We start from the raw sequence: 15155 nt of genomic DNA, 5'->3' as shown, positions 1-15155 counted from the left end.
TCTCTCCCCTCTCTGTAAGTCCCCCACCCCTCCCCCTCACTCATCTCTCTCTGTATTTTAGAGAAAAAATTAGATGTTAATTAGATGTTTTTCAGTTAGGGCACTAGAGTTTTGCTAGGTTAATTAGGTTAGTAGTGCTGCTAGTAATATTTGTCCAGTACGTTAATTAGGTCATGTTAAATGAATAACCTAAATGAATGAAATTAGTAGTTAACTGATTTTTTTCCTTTCATCATTATAGAGCACTAAAGTTAACTGAATTTTGTTCTATTAGTAGTTAAATGAATTTTCTTCTACACTGTTTGCACATGTGGTTGCTCATGTATATTTGGACACTGTTTGCAGGGAATGATGCTTAGTGGCCTATGTTTTGCTGGAATGTTGATTCATTTCTTTTCTGGCAAATTTCAGGTTCTCGATTTGTCCACTTTTAGCAAAGCTCATGCCAAAATTTTCCATGAATTTCGGCATGACTTGTGCTACAAACTAGGACATATCGAGTGCCCATGATTTGCCGCACCAGGAAGGAGTCAACATTCCTGCAAAACAATAGGCCTTTTTATGTCATTATTCATTTTATTAGGTCTAGAATTAATTGACTAGATTTAATCATAGGAAACATGGCTAGCAATGATGAAGGACAGGGTTCTGGTTATTGCGACGACGCCTGCCGGGCGGCAGACGGATTTTTTAGCCTTACTGATGATCAACCAATGTTATTGCTGGGCCCACCGGTGGCATCAGGGACTGAGACCAACACGCAGACCGGTGCTGAGACTGAGACTGGCGCTCAGACTCAGACCAGCATCGAGACCGGCGCTGAGACTGAGACTGGCGCTGCCTCTGGGAGCGGAGCCCGTGTAGAATCGAAAGCAAAGAGGCAACAAGTTCCTAACAAACTCAGGACTACTAGAGTGGTGGTCACGGAGGTGGACGACGACAATTTTGAGCCAACGGCGCCCGAGGAAGCGCGTCGATGCTACGACAATCAAATAGGCTGCATCGTACGGACAACCGCCACCATCAACGATGAGAAACTACAGAAGATAGAAAATATGAGGAGCTCCCTCTTAAAGAAGTTTCACCTGATATTCTTGTTCCCGGGCCGGAATGAGAAGGATTATAAAGATCCAGATGAGGACCCGGCAATGAAGAAGATAAACAAACACGCCATGACCAAGTTTAGCGACGCGTTGGCCGCCTGGAAAAATCGAGTGAAAGCAAGGATCATCGACAAGAAGGAACCCTACTCCGAGATTGTAAAGGATAATCCGACAATCACGGAAGAGCAGTTTCAAATATTCAAGGAGGTTTGCAAGGACGAAGATGCCAAAAAAAGTCTAAGTACATGAAGGGGCTTCAAGAGAGGAACATTGGGAGCCACCACCTCGGAAGCCGTGGTTACGGCGGAAAGAGGTCCAAATGGGCGAGTCTGGGCATGACAGACCCCTTGGCGGAGTTAACCGTCCCGCAGGAGCGTGACGTCCTTAGGGCCCGGCACCGTTGGGACCCAGTGAAAAAGGTTTACGAGACAACACCGATCATTACGGAGTTCATGAGACTGCTGGTAATTTTAGTTTCTGATCAATTCGACTGCACACGTTAGTCATATTTGTAAATGATCGTTGTGCCTTTTGCAGAGAGAGCAGCACAGGATTGCGGCCGAAAGCGACTCCCCGTCTGAGGCATTGGCGAGGCCCAAGCGGGATACTCCATTCAACCGGGCCTTGAACATATTGAAACAACAACCGGTGGATACTCGACCGTCGTATGGACGCGTGCACGGTGTCGGAGACGGCGCCACGTGGAAGAAGTACTACCGTGAGACCACGAAGGAGAGAAAGGAAAGAAAGAGGTTAAATGAAGAAAACATCGACAAGAAGGTTGAGATTGCGGTTGAGAAGAAATCAACTGAGATAGTCACAACAGCGGTAGCTACCGCAAAACAGGTGGCTTTAGATATTTCTACTACCTTGGTTCCGGCCGTTTTGAATTGGACCAGGAAAAATCCAAAAAAAGATTCAGCGGACTTTCCCCTTGCTGACTTCTTGGCGGGGAGCAGCTCGACTAGCGTTGCACCAGCACCTGCAGCTGCACCTGCTCCTGCACCGGCTCCCGCACCGGACATGCTAGGCGGTGCTTCGTCTTTGGCTGAGCTCGTCACCCTCACGGTATCTATCACACCGGCCCCCTTCAATATAAATGTATAATCTCCCGTTTTTGTTGCCTTTCGGATGTCTCACGTCGCAGACTTTTCTTTGCAGGCCGATGAAACTCCGTGCACCATATTGTACACCATCGGCGACCAGAAGGTGGACGTGGGGAAGGTGACGATAATGGAGCTGAAGGAACCATTGTTCCACAGCCGGCCGATCCCCCCGAACGTCTTCAAGGTTTCCGTGGCCAGTGTCAAACTGGGCCACGAGAATTTGCCTCCTCTAGTACTACTGGGTGATGACGACGAGACAGCGCGGCGGCTTGGTGATTGTTGCAATGCTGGGTGGGTCCTGTTGTGGCCAAAGAGTCTGCTTCGTCCGGAGGCGGCCGGGAGCACACCCACGAGCACGCAGCCTCAGCAAGGTATGAACATCAACACCCCACCTACCCAATTATCGTCGGGTGTCGGGTTGGGTGATAGCGGACGGGGTAAGGAGGAGGCTCCACTAGTCGTTGATGACGTCGCCATGGATGAGGATGAGGATGACGATGGCGCTGCTGAACAGTATGTCTATACTGGCGCCTCCTCAGGGTTTGAGCATCATGAGTCGGTGCCTGGATTGCCGTCTCAACATATTATGGACGACCTTCCGGTAGTAAAGAAGTTTAGGAAGAGAGCTAGGAAAGGCAAAAAAACTGTTTCTATGATCCAGCCGCCTCAGCAGCCTCGGCTTCAGGACCGTATAGATATCCCCGGTGCAGATAAATGGCATATCCCCGGTCAACCAATCCTACCTGCAACAGCGCTACGGGCCAGATTTGGCGATCTAAAGAGACTTCATGACGATGTGCTGCGGGTAGAGAAAGACCTCATCGCCTCGAAAGATCCAGGATACCCACTCTACGTGGTTAACGTTCCGCGGCAAATGTCGTACGTCGACAGCTTCCCTGCGGATAAGTTCTTCCTCTGATTCGATTACTTGGATGGATGGAATGACATGTTGGAGTAATTGTCGATATATGACAATGTGTCCGTTTAGTCCATACTTTCTTTATGACAAAACTTTGAGTTATGCACGGTGAAACTTTATTTGTGATGTAATTAAACCGTCCTCCTCCTCAACTAGCGAAAAGCACTCTAGTTAGGGCATTTTGGGGTACGATGAACTTTGTTATTTATGCTTATGATATGTTGTTTTTATTTTTGCCAAGTCTGTCTCTTTCTGTTGCTCAACTATATATGTTGCATATCATCGACTCATGTGATGATGCAGGTGCATAGATCACAGATGGCGAAGAAGTGTTATGCCAGGAGTATATATACGACAAGTGGCCGGAGTGTCAGGCCCTTCCGGTTTCCGAGCAACAGGCAGTAGTTAGTTTAGAGGTTCACGCTAATGCAAAAGAGGGATATGAACTCATGTTCTCAAAGTGATAGCTCTTCTCGCGTATATCATTGTTTAGATGGATGATGATGTATTTGCATATCATTCGAGACTTGTATCGCTATTTTCGAGATGATGACGAGAGACCACTTTGTGTTGGATGATGATTACGATGATGACATGATTTGATGAGACTAATTGTATGTATATGCTATGATTACATTTGTATGTGTATGAGATGCTAAAGATTATTGTATAAAGCCTATTCACATACAAAACAAATACAAAACAAATATGCAGGAACAAAACTAATAAATAAACTAGTAGTAGCGAGGGGGGAAATTTAGCAGTAGCGCCGCATTGTCAATAGCGCGTCCCAGCAAACAGCGCTGCAGATAATATCAGTAGCGCCCTTTCCCAAAGAGCGCTACAGCTATTCATGTATAGCAGTAGCGTGGGAAAACCGGCGCTACTGCTATACGTTAGCTGTAGTGCCTTATTAGTAGCGCCGGTGTCCGCGTTACTAAGAGGCCCAAAACCCTCGCTGCTGGTAGGCTTTTCCCTAGTAGTGTTACCATCGCTGGAAACAAAGTCTTGTAGACTTGTGGTAACAAGTGACTTACTTAGTCCGATAATTACCAACTCCTGACAGTTTCAGACTACAACAATTTCAGTTAACTGTTTTTTAAACTACAACAATTTCAGTGAACTTTTCCTCGGACTATAACATGTGATGCATAGACATTGAACTTTTGTAGGAAAAAATAATTACTGAATGTGGCCGGTCCCAGCCACCAACAAATGTGGCCACTGCCATATCATTCAAGATATGATCCATACATCCTATGGAATGTTACATGTATGTCTTGGATAGGATGCAGGTGTACTTGGACCAGAAAGAAATCTAGTACTAAGGAATTTACAGAAGGTGTGCAGTGCAATGCAAGAACCCCAAGTCTACGACTTACCGTGGCCGATGCACGAAATTCGGTTGTAGCTGAGCTTGAGCACGCGAAGCGTCGTCAGTTCCCGAAGCCCCTCGACGTTGGCGATCTTGTTCCGCGACAGATCCAGCGAGTGCAGGCCCTTCGGCAGCGATCCGGGGGAGATATGAACTGCATGACGAACAGAACAACCCAAATTCAGCGGAGCACGGGAGCACGCGGGAACGGCGGCCGCACCTAACCCTAGGTCGCCGCCCCGTGGGGGCATGGGCATGAGCGGGGGAGAGAGGGAGCGTGGGAGAGAGACTAACCAGGCCGCGCGGGGAGGCTCGCACCACCGTAGAGGAGTGCATCCGATGAGGCTAGCTGTAACACCCCGAATGTAACTTTCCCAATTTGTAATCCAACTCTGCCGTTTCCGGCGTTAAGTTATATTTATTTCCTCGGGTTTGGTTTTTGTCTCCGTGTGTTGTTGTCGTTGTCATGCATCTCATATCATGTCATCATGTGCACTGCATCTGCATACGTGTTCGTCTCATGCATTCGAGCATATTCCCCGTTGTCCGTTTTGCATTCCGGTGCTTCGTTCTCCTCCGGTGGTCATTTCTAGCTTTATTTCATGTGTGGGGATTAAAAATTTCCGGATTGGACCAAACTTGCCACGCGGCCTTGGTTTACTACCGGTAGACCGCCTGTCCAGTTTCGTATCATTTGGACTTCGTTTGATACTCCAACAGTTAACCAAGGGACCGAAAATGCTTCATGTGTGTTGCAGTCCAACACCCCTCCAGTTTGGCCCAAAACCCACCTAACTCTGCTCCATCATCTAGAGCGTTCGATCACGATCGCGTGGCCAAAAACCGCACCTCATTTGGACTCTCCTAGCTCCCTCTATGCCTATAAATAGGTCCTCCTCGAAAATCTCGGATCCCCCCTCCCTGAAACCCTAATTTTTCCTCTCCGCACCGGCCGGACACGTCCGTCCGGGCCGGACACGTCCGCCGCCCACCCGGGCCAGTCCCGAGCCACCACGTGGCGCGTGCCCACATCACCGCCGCCACTCTCGCCGGCCCGCCCAGGCCCGAGGCAGGCCCTCTACCACGCCTCACCAGGCCGCGCGCCCCGCGCCCCTTCTCCTCCCGAGCCGGCCGCGCTCCACCGCCTCCCTCGCGGGATCTCGCCGCCGTCGCCGTTCGTCGTCGCCGGCCACCCCGACCGCCACCGCCGCGGCCAGCTCCGCCCGCCGCCTCGCCGCCCCGAGCCGCTGCCTCGCGCGCCGCCGCCGGAGCTCGCCGGCGTCGCCCCCAAGCTTCGGCCCGGCCCCTCCCTCTTCTCCGGCGACGAACTCTGGCAAGGGACCTGACCGACCACGTTTTTGCGTGCAGATCTGAGATCCGTGAACAGTAACCCTAGAGGTTGTTTTTTTCTTCTAAGTCCTGAAATTGCAGATCCATATGCTCCTGTTCGTAGCTCCGTAACTTTGCATCCGTAGCTCCGACTCATGCATATAGGATATCAAAATTTTCATCTCAGAGAGTACATCATTTCATTCCATTGCATCATTTTCATTTGAGCTCATCTTGATGCCCAAAATGCTGTTAGAAGAGGGCTACTTGAGTTAATTGTCAGATCTGCTACTCCATTTAGGTTTTTGTCATTTTTGCCATGATTAATGTGTGCATGCTATGCCCTGATGCTCTACATTTGTTTTGTTAAGAGTTTTGTTATCTTTCCAGAGGTGCAACCCATGTATTTTTGTGATGTGTGTGGTGACTAGTGCAAACTTGCAAAGTGGTGCACTTGCTAATTCTGTTTTCAGGGACTTAGCAATTCCACTAAGTCCTGGAGCTGTTTATCTCATGATGCCATATGTTCATGTTGTTTCCTAGTGATCCGTGCCTCTTTTGAGGATGATCAGTAAGGTTGTTTTGTTAATATTGTATTGCTCTATCCATACATGTCTTTGTTTGCAATTATGGAGCAACCTAGCTTGAGTCAATCGACCTCTACTTTTGTTACTTTGTGAATCTGGGCAGATTGTCAACTTGTTTGCAATTTTGCCGATGATGTTGTAGTTGATCCGTGCATGCTATGCCGTTGTTCTTGCCATGTCTAGCTTGCATTTTGTGCCTTATTGATGGGTGTATGCTTGTCTTGCCATGACTTGCACCGTAGTGAGTGCATCGAGCTCGTGAACATGCCTACTTGAGTGATATCTCAGCTTGCTCCAGTTTTCACCAAATCTGAAACTGATTATGTTTTTGCTATGTTCACGTGCTTGCAATTGTATTTTCTGATCCCTTTTGGCTCAAGGTAACTAAGGGACTTTTGTTAATCTCTTTGAGTAGCTCCATGCCATGCTTTACTTTGCCAAGATCAGGTCGTGTAGCATGTAGTTTTGTTGCTCCGAAGAGGGCTACCTGATCTGAAATTCCAGACAAGTTAATTTCACTAAGTCTGAGATCTGTTTGTCATATGCATTTTTGTCATGCTTGTTTGCACCTGTTAATGGATGAATTGGCCGTAGCTCAGTGCTAGACTTTTGTTAAGCATCTTGTATGCATCCCTGTCATGTATTTTGTTGTCGTGTTTGGGTGTTGTAGCATGTTCATTCCATTGCATTTAGATGGCTACTTGCTGCAAATCGCAAACCGGTGTCATTTTTGAATCGCATGCCATTTCCAAACCGTAACTCCGATTCCGGTGTTCTTTATATCGTTTTCAAGCGGTTTCATCCCATCTTTCCAGTGGCGCACTTGGATTTCCATGTTGAGGCCAGGTTTATGCATTTCCTGTCATATCTTGCATTTTGCATCCCGCATCGCATTCCGCATAGAATATCATCATTGTATCATATTGCTTGGTCTTGCACGTGGTTGATTGTATCCTTGTTGCTTGTTTGTCTTGTTTGGGTAGAGCCGGGAGACGAGTTCGCTAACAAGGAGCCCATTGAGTTTGCTTTTGAGGATCCAGTCAGCTCTGACAACTGTGCAGGCAAGATGATCATACCCTCGAAATCAATACTATCTTTGCTATGCTAGTTTGCTCGCTCTTGTGCTATGCCATTGCTACGATGCCTACCACTTTCTTTCAAGCCTCCCAAATTGCCATGTCAAACCTCTAACCCACCATTGTCCTAGCAAACCGTTGATTGGCTATGTTACCGCTTTGCTCATCCCCTCTTATAGCGTTGTTAGTTGCAGGTGAAGATTGGAGGCTGTTCCTTGTTGGAACATTTATTTACTTGTTGGGATATCATTATTTTGCCATGTTATCTTAATGCATCTATATACTTGGTAAAGGGTGGAAGGCTCGGCCTCTCGCCTAGTGTTTTGTTCCACTCTTGCCACCCTAGTTTCCGTCATATCGGTGTTATGTTCCCGGATTTTGCGTTCCTTACGCGGTAGGGTTATAATGGGAAACCCTTGATATTTCGCCTTGATTAAAGCTTTTCCAGCAATGCCCAACCTTGGTTTTACCATTTGCCATCTAGCCTTTTCTTTCCCTTGGGTTCTGCAGACTCAAGGGTCATCATTATTTTAACCTCCTCTGAGTGGTGGTCCACCTGTCAGCTGCCGGTGGCCACCAGGGGAAACTCTGGGCTGGCCTACCCGTACCTAAGACAATCTGAGCGTGCCCTGAGAAAGAGATATGTGCAGCTCCTATCGGGATTTGTTGGCGCATTCGAGCGGTGTTGCTGGTCTTGTTTTAACCTGTCGAAGTGTCTTGAATTACCGAGATACCGAGTCTGATCGGAACATCTTGGGAGGAGGTCTATTCCTTCGTTGACCGTCAGAGCTTGTCATGGGCTAAGTTGGGACTCCCCTGCAGGGATTTGAACTTTCGAAAGCCGTGCCCGCGGTTATGGGCAGATGGGAATTTGTTAATGTCCGATTGTAGATAACTTGAACCTTAATTAATTAAAATGAATCAACTGAGTGTGTTACCGTGATGGCCTCTTCTCGGCGGAGTCCGGGAAGCGGACACGGTGTTGGAGTAATGTTTGCGCAGGTTGCTCTCTAGTTTCTCGCTTGCGCTTTGCCTCCTCTTCTCACTCTCTTTTGCGAATAAGCTAGCCACCATACTTTCTAGTCGCTTGCTGCAGCTCCACTCATTTTTTTTACCTTGCCTTACCTATAAGCTTAAATAGTCTTGATCGCGAGGGTGTGAGATTGCTGAGTCCCTGTGGCTCACAGATTACTATTCACCAGATACAGGGCCCGATGATTCCGCTCCGGAAGACACGTATGAGCTCAAGTGGGAGTTCGACGAAGACTCTCAACGCTACTATGTTTCCTTTCCTGATGATCAGTAGTGGTGCCCAGTTGGGGGAGAACGGGACCGTTGTCGCATGTTGGGTTCTCTTTTATTTTGGCGCCGTAGTCGGGCCATGAGTGTTTGGATGATTTAATTATATTTATGTGTTTGATTGACGTGGCGAGTGTAAGCCAACTATGTTATCTCCCCTTTATTATTCATATTACATGGGATGTTGTGAAGATTGCCTAACTTGCGACATATGCCTTCAATGCGATTATGCCTCTAAGTCGTGCCTCGACCCGTGGGAGATATAGTCGCATTGAGGGTGTTACAAGTTGGTAATCAGAGCTATCCCCGACCTTAGGATCCCCATTGCTTGATCGTTTTTAGCGGCCTAGTTGTGTCTAAAAAATGTTTTGAGTCTTTTTGGAATTATATATCAGAGAGATTAGGAATTCTTTTTACTTCCCAGTCTCCTCATCGCTCTGGTAAGGCATCCTGACGTAGAGTTTTGACTCTTCTCTTCTCAAATTTCACTAAAAAAATTTAGGATCACGCGGGTATCTTGGAATCGTTCCGATGGTTTTATGATGAGAACATTGTCTTGGTGCCTCCTGTCAGGGGTTTAGTGGAAGTGTCCTGGGGAGTTGAGCTCTGAGGTGTTGTCATCATAATTTTATCGTTGCAATTCTGTAATACCTGAGTTTAGTACGCCGACATCGAAAATCTCTTTTATGCAGTTCGTTGTTGAGGTAACCTCGACGCCACCCAGTACTGGGGCGGGAGTTCGGGAGTATGGCCATAACTTGTATAACGGATGCTTTTCGAAGGTTGAGGTAGATGGTTTCCGAAGGTTTCTTGGTTATGTGTTGAAGGATGGATACAGCTGGATGTAGGAATTGCTAGTTTGGGTGACATATTATGCTTCCCCTGTATCCCCAACACCTGATTGCATAACCGGAAAGGTTCGGGAGTTTCATAGGTGGGAATTCTAGTAGCTCTAGTTCTTCTTCCACAGATATTGGTTTGAGATGGGCATTTCTTACCGATTATTCGTTCTTGATCCGTACCTTGTTGATTTATTTCTCTACCTTAATCCTACGTGGCTTCTCAATTTATGGATATGTGACCATTTCAAGAGGAATGCATTCGTTCATTTTGATCGGATGTGAAGACTATATGTTGCAATTTTCATTCCGTTGGATTCAGCTTCAATAATTGTCTATCAATGTGCTAATGGTGGTCAACCTCTTCAGGATGGCTCCTCCAACGCGCACGACTCCGAATCCTAATCCGCCACCACCTCCACCTCCTCCAGAGGCATGGCAAGCGGTGATGGCCGCAACCAATGCAAACACACAGTTGATCATGCAAATTCTTCAAGAGCGCAATCAAGGAAACCAAGGGAATCAAGGCAGCAATCAGAATCACTTTGCTACACTCAACTAGTTCCTTGCTAACGGGCCAAAGACTTTCAGCAATTGTGTTGAGGCAACCAATGCTGACGATTGGCTAGTGGATCTATGCAAGCATTTCGTGTGCAGTAACGTCAGGCCTGAGGACTTTGTCAAGTTCGCTTCCTTCCAATACAAAGATCAAGCTGCAGAATGGTTCCAGCAGTACAAGGATTCCAGAGGTGGACGCGTTATCACTTGAGATGATTTCCGTCAAGATTTCCGAGCTCATCATATTCCCGAGAGCGTGACTGAAAGCAAGCGTGAGGAATTCCGCAATCTGAAGCAAGGCTCTTTATCTGTCTATGACTACAACAAGTTGTTCCAGAAGCTCGCCCGCTTGGCCAAGCAGGACGTGCCTGATGAGAAGAGCATGATATATCAGTTCAGGGGTGGTCTCAGAGAATAAATTCAGCTAGCTCTTGTCCTCTTTGAGCCCTTGAGATACGATGAGTTCTACAACATGGCACTGAAGCAAGTGGCTGCTCAGTTGAGGTGTGATGCTTCCAAGAAGCGAGACAGAGATGTTACTCCTTCTTCCTCTACTCAAGTGGCCAAGCAGCAGAAGTTTTGGCTTCCTCCTCCTCCGTTCCGTCAGCCGTATCAGCAGAAGAGCAAAGGTGGCAGTGGATCTTCCCACCCACCCAACCCTGGTTTTCAGAACAAGACTTCGTCTCAAGCTCCAAGATCGAGTGCTCCGTACCACCGTCCGCTTTCAGAGGTCAAGTGCAACAAGTGCCAACAGAAGGGTCACTATGCCAACAAGTGTTTCAACTAGAGGCGTCTTCCTCCTCCTCCTCCTGTCAGATCGGCAAGTAAAGCTGTGGTTAAGCATAACCCCAAGCACGCCAAGGTCAATTTGAGGAATGCAGCTCAGGCACAGGACTCGTCAGATGTGATCATGGGTAACCTTCCTGTTAATGATATTCCTGCAAAAGTTCTTTTTGACACGGGTGCATCGCATTGTTTCATCTCGAGACCGTTTTCATCTAAGAATGGTTTGCCTTTGCAAATTTTGCCTAGTCCATTAGCAGTTGTCTCTCTCGGTAAGCGCATGCATGCTAACTCCATTGCTCCGGATGTTACTATCACCTTGGGAGACTACAAGTTTCTATCTTATCCTACGGTTCTTGGTGACTCGGATATTGATCTTATTCTCGGAATGGATTGGCTTTCTAAGCACAAGGCTCAGCTTGATTGTGCAGCCAGGCAGATTCAATTGACTCATTCGTCTGAGGATGTAATTGTCTTTGCCGCTCGGGATAATACCATCCGTCTGTTTTCTCTCAATGAAAGGGGTGAACTCGATGCCATGTCGCAAATTCCAGTCGTTTGCGAATATCAAGACGTCTCTCCAGAAGAGCTTCCAGGAATGCCTCCGCACCGGCCTGTTGAATTCGTTATTGATCTTGATCCTGGCATGAAACCTGTGTGCAAACGTCCTTACAAGCTCGGACCTGAAGAGTTGAAGGAGCTGAATAAGCAACTCGATATTCAAGAGAAAATGGGTCTCATCCGGCCTAGTTCTTCTCCGTGGGTTTGTGGTGTTCTTTCTGTGAAGAAGAAGGATGGAACGGAGCGACTTTGTGTTGATTACCGTCCAGTGAACAAGAATACCATGAAGAACAAATATCCACTTCCCAACATCAATGAGCTGTTCGAACAACTCAAAGGTGCCCAAGTATTCTCCAAGCTTGATCTCCGTATGGGTTATCATCAGATTCGAATCCGTGAGCAAGATATTCCCAAGACGGCTTTCAGGACAAGCTTTGGTTCATATGAATACACTGTCATGTCTCTTGGCCTCGTCAACGCTCCTCCGACGTTCTCTCACATGATGAACTTCATCTTCAATGCCTACACCAATGACTTTGTTTTGGTCTATCTCGACGACATTCTGGTTTTCTCGAAGAACAAGGAAGATCATGCCAAACACTTGCGTTTGGTTCTTGATAAGCTCAGGGAACATCAGTTCTACGCCAAGTTCTCCAAGTGTGAATTTTGGCTCGCTGAGGTTCTTTATCTTGGTCATATCATCTCTACCAAGGGCATTGCCGTGAATCCTGAGAAGGTGTCTGCAATTGTGAATTGGGAACCTCCTCAGAACGTGAAGCAACTCCATAGCTTCCTCGGTCTCGCAAGCTATTGCCGAAGATTCGTTGAAAACTTTTCTAAGATCGTGAAGCCTCTCTCAAATCTTCTTCAGAAGCACGTCAAGTACGTTTGGTCTCCGGAGTGTGACATTGCTTTCAACACTTTGAAAGAGAAATTGATCACTGCTCCAGTTCTGACTCCGCCTGATGAATCCAAGCCGTACGAGGTCTTTTGTGATGCCTCTCTCCAAGGTCTTGGCGCAGTTTTGATGCAAGAGAAAAAAGTTGTTGCTTATACATCTCACCAGTTGAAGCCTAATGAGAAGAACTACCCCACCCATGATCTCGAGTTGGCGGCAGTTGTGCATGCTTTGTTGACTTGGAGACATCTTCTATTAGGAAGAAAAGTGGACATTTTCACTGATCATAAGAGTCTCAAGTACATCTTCACTCAGCCTAATCTCAACCTCAGGAAAACTCGATGGGTCGAAATGATTCAAGAGTATAATCCGAGTATTGAGTATACTCCAGGCAAGGCCAATGTGATTGCTGACGCTTTGAGCAGGAAAGATTACTTCAACAGTATGATTCTCAAGCCTTATCAACCCGAGCTTTGTGAAGCTTTCCGCAAAATTAATCTGCAAGCTGTTCCTCAAGGATTCCTCGCCAACCTTCAAGTCTCTCCTACCTTAGAATACCAGATTCGCCAAGCTCAGCTTCTTGATGCTATGGTGAAAAAGGTGAAGATTGGGATTGCCAAGAGCCAGTCCAAGTACAAGTGCTACCGCCTTGATGACAAGGACACTCTCTTCTTCGAGGATCGTATTGTTGTACCCAAAGGTGACCTCCGTAAAGTGATCATGAACGAGGCTCACAATTCTCTCCTCTCCATCCACCCTGGGAGCACGAAGATGTATCAGGACCTCAAGCAAGCTTATTGGTGGACTCGAATGAAGCGCGAGATCGCTCAATTCGTGAACGAATGTAATGTCTACAGAAGAGTGAAGGAAGAACACCAAAGGCCAGTAGGTCTCCTCCAACCTCTTGCCATTCCAGAATGGAAGTTTGACCACATTGAAATGGACTTCTTGACTGGGTTTCCAAAGTCCAAGCGTGGCAATGATGCTATATTCGTTGTCATTGATAAACTCACCAAAGTGGCTAATTTTCTGCCTATCGAAGAGTCGGTCACTGCAGCTCAATTGGCGGAACTCTATACCTCTCGTATTGTCTCTCTGCACGGTATTCCACAAGTGATCTCTTCAGACCGTGGCAGCATCTTTACCTTGAAGTTTTGGGATTCTTTTCAGAAGGCCATGGGCACGAACATCCGCTTCAGCACAACTTTCCATCCTCAAACTAGCGGTCAAGTCGAGCGTGTCAACCAGATTCTTGAAGATATGCTCAGGGCTTGTGTGATCTCCTTTGGCATGAAATGGGAGGATTGTCTTCCTTATGCTGAGTTCTCCTACAACAACAGTTTTCAAGCAATTTCGGGCAAGGCCCCATTTGAAATTCTGTATGGCAGGAAGTGTCGTACCCCTCTCAACTGGTCTGAAACTGGTGAACGTCAGCTTTTGGGTAATGACTTAATCACAGAGGCAGAAGAAATGTGCAAAGTCATTCGTGATAACCTCAAAGCAGCCCAATCCCGCCAGAAGAGCTACTATGACAGTAAGCACCATGATTTGGCTTTCGAGATCAGAGATCATGTTTACCTCCGCGTCTCTCCTATGAAAGGTACTCGTCGCTTCGGAATCAAAGGGAAGCTTGCCCCAAGATATGTGGGACCTTTCAAGATTGTCAGCAAGAGAGGCGACCTCGCCTATCAACTCGAGCTTCCTTCAAACTTTGCAAATGTTCATGACGTGTTCCATGTCTCTCAGCTTTGAAAGTGCTTCAAGACTCCAGACCGCACCGTCAACTTCGAGGACATTGAGCTCCAAGAAGATCTCTCCTATCGTGAGCACCCAGTTGCTATTCCTGAAGAGACTGAACGCAAGACTCGCAACAAGTTAATCAAATTTCTCAAAGTCAAGTGGTCACACCATTCCGACCGCGAAGCTACCTGGGAACGCGAGGATCACCTCCGTTCTGAGTACCCGGCGTTCTTTCAGTCCTAGATCTTGGGACGAGATCCTTTCGTAGTGGTGAAGTGTTGTAACACCCCGGATGTAACTTTCCCAATTCGTACTCCAACTCTGCCGTTTCCGGCGTTAAGTTATATTTATTTCCTCGGGTTCGGGTTTTGTCTCCGTGTGTTGTTGTCGTTGTCATGCATCTCATATCATGTCATCATGTGCATTGCATCTGCATACGTGTTCATCTCATGCATTCGAGCATTTTCCCCGTTGTCCGTTTTGCATTCTGGCGCTTCATTCACCTCCGGTGGTCATTTCTAGCTTTCTTTCGTGTGGGGATTAAACATTTCCGGATTGGACCGAGACTTGCCAAGCGGCCTTGGTTTACTACCGGTAGACCGCCTGTCAAGTTTCGTATCATTTGGACTTCGTTTGATACTCCAAAAGTTAACTGAGGGACCGAAAAGGCCTCGTGTGAGTTGCAGCCCAACACCCCTCCAATTTGGCCCAAAACCCACCTAACTCTGCTCCATCATCTAGAGCGTTCGATCACGATCGGGTGGCCGAAAACCGCACCTCATTTGGACTCTCCTAGCTCCCTCTATGCCTATAAATAGGTCCTCCTCAAAAATCTCGGATCCCCCCGCCCCGAAACCCTAATTTTTTCTCTCCCCGCCGGCCGGACACGTCCGTCCGGGCCGACACGTCCGCCGCCCACCCGGGCCAGTCCCGCGCCGCCACGTGGCGAGTGCCCACATCGCCTCCGCCACTCCCCCGCGCC

Source organism: Triticum dicoccoides, chromosome 3A, assembly GCF_002162155.2.
Source record: "Triticum dicoccoides isolate Atlit2015 ecotype Zavitan chromosome 3A, WEW_v2.0, whole genome shotgun sequence".
Taxonomy (NCBI): Eukaryota; Viridiplantae; Streptophyta; class Magnoliopsida; order Poales; family Poaceae; genus Triticum; species Triticum dicoccoides.
This window is presented reverse-complemented; position numbering follows the sequence as displayed.